Genomic DNA, 6,060 nt, shown 5'->3' with positions numbered 1-6,060 from the left:
AGCTTTTAAAGTTCTAAAATCTTATAAACCTAATTATACAGAGCTCGTACAAGTTTACGTAACACAACAAAACACATTTACTATGTTGCTTTTTTCTTATTTTAATTTTATTATTTTAAAAAGGAGCATTGAAAGATTCCTGATTCTGAAGATTTCTTGATACTGATACTGAAAATTAAAGATCTTGAAAAAAAGAATGTAAAAAATGTGTAAAATTATGTTATTTTAATATATTTTTAATAACAATTTATATAATTAATGTTGTTTTTTGTAATTGTTAGTTTAAAAAAAAGTGATTTAGCTAAGTTAGAACAAGTTCATTTTATGTACTTTGTGCGCTCGAATTTTGTCCTTCGTATTATGAACTTCGTATTATGAATTTGTAAAAAAAATTAATATAAAGTGAAAGATGTAAATCTCGCTTTTATATTTATTAATTTTTTAGATTTTCGGTAAAACACTTTTTGATATTGAAATCTATAACTTTTTTTTTTGCTTGATAAATACAAAAGTGATTCAAAACGCGTCTGGCAAATATAAAAAGAAACCACAAAAAAAATGAAAACAAATGCTACCTCTCTGTCATATACAATAAAAATTCGAAAAAATATATTAAATTATTCAAATGATAATGCGATAGAATTAAACAAATTTTTCACAACCATGTGAACAAAGTTGTCTAATAACATTCTAACATAAACTATAAAAATGTCTTGTTCTCGAAACTCCAAGTAAATCAAATATAAATTTTACTGAGTTAATGAACTTGCAGATGCTTTTAAATCATTAAAACGAAAAAAGGCAACTGTTGACAGCATTAAAGGAGATATTGTCATAAACTTTATTACATAAGACATTCCTTATAAAATTCTTTCGAAAATCCATCATTTCAAAGTTATTCTAAAAATGATGACCATGGCCGACGATTCGGGTTAAAAGTGGAGGGACACAATCGTCAATTTAAAAAAATTGACGATTGTGTCCCTCCACTTTTAACCCGAATGCTTTTCAGGTGTCCAAAGAGGGTAAATAGAGCCAAAATGTCCTTTTAATTTTTAATTTTTTTTAGAGTTTTAGAATCTATACTTACTATTAGCAATGCTATTTGTTAATTGTGAGAAAAAATTTAACCCTTTTAACCCATTGGGGCACCTGAAGACCTTAACTTTTTTTGGAAAATCATTTATTTTAAATTTAAAAAAAAATTATAATTTTTTTTTTTTTGTTCTTTTTATTACATTATAAATAAGCATTTCGTTACAATATTTAAAATACAAGTATATAATAATAAAAACATAATAAAAGAACGCGGGAACTCGTAGCAGACCATACGGTCTTGTCGTCGAGTACCGCTAAGAAATGATCGTGTTAAAATTTATAAGATATTTACAAGATAAAAAATAAGTTAACGAAGTAAGAAACTTAAAATATTCCGTTACGAATACAAGATACATTATTATATATTACAGTTGTTAATGATGCATATATAATTTTTATAAATCAATAGTTAAATAGGGGGTAAAAAGGAAGATCACTAAAAAAAAAATATCAAAAGTATATTGTTACATCTTCAATTGTAAAAATGAGTTATTTAAGCTTTCGTTTAAAAGAAAAGTAGTTACTTTGATGAATAAAATCTTTAGTAAAAATTTTTTAAACTATTTTATTCCATAAGAATGGTCCGCGATAATCAATACAAAATTTAAAAAGATTTGTTTGAAAAATGGGCTGCTTAATAAAATTATCATTCCGCAAAATGTATTTATTTTTATCTTTCGATGAATACAAATTATGGAAAGAAATAGGGGATGAATTGGTTTTACATTTAAACATAAAACAAAGAATATTAAAAATGTTAAGCTCATATATATTAAAAATTTTCATTTCAAATAATAGAGGCTTGGCATAAGTATAACGGTCTTTAAAATATATGAGACGTGCTACATGCTTCTGCTGACAATAAAGAGGTTTAAGTTTAATTTTCTTTGCACTACCCCAAGCAATGTTTGCATAGTTTATGTGACAATGAATAAATGAGTGATATAATTGTACTAAAGTACGTTTTAAAACATTTCTTGCTTTGTACAATATTCCTATACTTTTTGAAATTTTACTTGATAAGTTTTTAATGTGACTTTTTCATGTAAGATTTTCATCTATACAAACACCTAGAAAGTTGGTTACTGTTACTTGTTTAATTTGTATATTGTCAATAACAAGATGAGGCATGTTAATTGGCAGTTTATGTTTTTTGATAAGAGGATGGAAAAGAACCCATTTAGTTTTATCATTGTTAAGAGATAATTTGTTAGTCTTAAACCAGTCAGATATTTTGATTAACTCGATGTTCAAGCAACTAAATAAAGTAGGAATGCTTTTGTGTGACATAAATAAATTGGTGTCATCAGCAAAAATAATTGTTATTAAATCCGAGGCTTTGTATAAATCATTAATATAAATAAGGAAAAGAAGAGGTCCTAATATGGATCCTTGAGGAACTCTACATGTAATATTTAACAAATTTGATGATAATGTTTCATCGGCGTAAACAAATTGTTTGCGATTAGTTAGATAACTTTTTAACAATTGTAAAACATTGCCTGTTATACCACAACATTTTAATTTTTTAGCAAGAATTTTATGATAAATGGTATCAAACGCTTTCGCTAAATCAATAAATACTCCCAATGTGAATTTAGAATTATTAAATGAGTCTGATATACTTCTTGTAAGCTGAATAATTGCATGCTCTGTTGAATTATTTTTTTTTTAATCCATATTGCATGTTATATAATAATTTGTTTGATAAAAGGTGATTGTATATTCTGTTGTACAAAATTCTTTCTAAAATTTTAGAAAAAACAGAGAGGATAGAAATTGGACGATAGTGTTTAACATTAGTTTTTTCTCCTTCTTTAACTATAGGAATAATTTTTGCTATTTTTAAATCATCAGGAAAAACTCCCTGATTAATCTCAGTGAAAGAGCGCACATGGGATACGCGTGGATTTTTTCCATATGTAACCCATGTGGGGATTATTATTTTGTCCCTTGTGGGTTTCAAATGGTAAATCCCACATGGATTCCATATGGTAAATCCCATATGGGATACGCGTGGGTTTTTACCATATGTAACCCATTTGGGGATTATTATTTTGTCCCATGTGGGTTTCATATGGTAAATCCCACATGGGTTTTATGTGGTAAATCCTACATGGGATATAGGTGGAAAATACATGTTATAAATCTTAAATGCCACATATTTTAATCCAAATGGTATAAAAGTAGTCAATACTAGACAAATGAAAGTCCGAATGCTTATATGATAATTTTTAAAATTCTTTCAATTTAAAAATTACTTAAATAGTAATTTAAAATTAATCATCGAAGCTTTCAGAGAGGCTTAAGCCTCTCTGAAAGCTTCGATGATTAATTTTAAATGCTCTATATAGAAATTTTAAATGCTCTATATAGAGCATTTAAAATTTTGGAAAAGTATGTCTTTTAAAACGTCAAAACAGTTTATAATAACGTTCCCATTGACATCATCTGGACCAACTGCTTTATTTGACTTTAACAATTTATAAGCACTTTCAAACTCTTCAAAAGGCAAATCAAAAAAATTTAGATACGAGTTTAGAGGTTCATATGTTGCCTTGAATGATTTTTTAGGGTTTGGAATTATTTCGGCTAGGTTTTGTCCTACAGATACAAAATATTTATTAAATTCGGAAGCAATTGTTTTGTGATCAAGAATAAAATTATCATCTACTTTAATAACTGAGGGCAAAGATTGCGATGTTTTTTAGTGTTACCCGTAATTTCGTTTATTAGTTGCCAAGTACGTTTAGAGTTTAATTTGTATTTTTCAAGTAAATTAGTGTAGTATATTAATTTTGAGTTTTTCCTAAGGCGTTCAAATAGTCTTACGTAATTTTTATAATTGGTCTTACTCTCAGTTGTTTTTAATTTTAAATATTTAATATAAAGTTTTTGTTTAATTTTAGATGATTTTAGAATACCTTTAATAATTCATGGCGATTTAATTTTTTTATGATTGTAATTTATTTCTACTTTGGGAGAATTAATGCCATAAATTTTATAAAAATTTTTTTAAAAAGATTTGTATATTAAATTAATGTCTTCAGAAAAGTTAACAATGTTCCAATTAACTAAAAAAGTTGATATTTAAAAGATTCTAGGTTTTCATTATAAAAAATTCGTTTTTTATATGATTTTTTTTCGTTATAAAAAATTTTCGAATAAATATCTATAGAAAAGAAAATAGGGAAATGATCAGATATGTCACTTTTAATAATGCCTTTTTTAATTGAAACTAAATTAGTATAAAATTGTGATATAACTTTTAAATTTTATTTTTCAAAAGAAAAAAATTAAAAAAATAGTTTTCAGGTTTCCAAAAAGCGTTAAAAAGGCGACCAAGAACTCATTTTAATTTTTTTTTTTCTTTTTTTTTTTTTTTACAATAAGCATTGCAAAAATTCTCTCGGGGTGTCTGAAGACTTGGATAAAAAAATTTCTTGTTTTTTTGGAATTTTATAATTATAAAGCAACATGCAACTTTTTACTGCTACTATACATTTTCAACATTTTAGTTTACTATAATGCATTATTCTACATTTAAAGAATCCAAATTTTATTTTTCGATGCACCCTAATGTAATCTTATTTCAATTAGAAACAATCTTCTGTTTCAATGGAAGTAGCTGCTGCTAATTAAACGGAAGCAGCTGGTGCTGTGTCAGTAGAAGGAGCTGGTGCTACTCTTTGCTCGTTCATTTAAAAATAATACAGTTAATTTACTCGAACGAAAATCTTATATCGGCCAAAGTTTTACCTAACGGGAATTCGCTTTTGCCGAACATTCGTTAAAAGGAACAATTTTCTTTGGTCCTTAGGAGGTTCGAATTAATTGTTTTTGATCGGCATTTGCATACAAATTCGAGAAGAGCTTTTTCAAAATGAGTAAATTCATAATTTAAATGAATGGATACGTTTAATTCGTTTTTGAGCATACTATTATACTGATCTACGATTTGTCTTGACGTAGGTTGTGATGAAAATAGTGTTTTTCAAATACTTCAAGTCGAGTTATGTTATTAAACATTTTTATAAGATAACTTGATTATTTATAAGATAAGAGTTTTAATAATACTACTTCAAGAGAAAATTTAAATATCTATAATTTAGTGTAAATTTGTACAAATAATTGTATTACTTTCAGAACATAATTGCAATCAAATCGCTGCAATTATCAACTAATATCATATAATTATATATTATCATATAAACTTCAAATTTCCAGACAAATAAATTTTTTTACGTCACAATGCATTGTAATTTAAGAATTAAATTAGTCTAAAATCTTGAATTTTCAAAATCGATTTTAAGTTTAAATTATAGCTGGTCGCAGCTGATTTTATTTAATAGTATTAAGCAACCTTTATACTTCCTAAATATCATTAATTCCGATTTCAAGAGAGCGGCATTTGGTTGGAATCGAATACTTATATATTTGATTTTTATGTATTTATAGTGAAATGATTTTCTTTTATTAATTAAAATTAAATACAAATATATAACTAAAACATATACTTTTTATAAGCACTAAGTTAATATGTTTATTTAAAATAAAAATAGTCCGAAGCTTTTTTAATTGAAAAAAGTTATGTAGATTTTGAGGATAAGTATTTTTGAGAAAAAATTTGCGAAAACTTGACAATTTCAAAGCCATTATGAATGGTTCTAGCAAGCTTGCCTTCATCTCTAGTAATTAAACGGATACATTTTTGAGTAGAGTAAAGCACCTGTTTCAATAATAAAATTAAAAAAAAGTTTAGAAGATTTGACTTTTTTGGGACTTTTAGCCACGAAAAAAATTCTGGCCCACTGTGCGTTAGCCGGAAAAAATAAACTGACTGAGACTCGCGAGCCGCATCCAATTCTTTTTTTCGACCACTGGTTTAGTCATTAGAAAAAATAAAAATTGCATTTATGCCAATGAAATATCTTATTTTTGCTTTCCGGTTTTTAAAAAAAT

This window comes from Hydra vulgaris, chromosome 11, assembly GCF_038396675.1.
Source record: "Hydra vulgaris chromosome 11, alternate assembly HydraT2T_AEP".
NCBI classification, from domain to species: Eukaryota; Metazoa; Cnidaria; class Hydrozoa; order Anthoathecata; family Hydridae; genus Hydra; species Hydra vulgaris.
The sequence above is the reverse complement of the archived record's forward strand: the minus strand, read 5'-3'. Positions refer to the sequence as shown.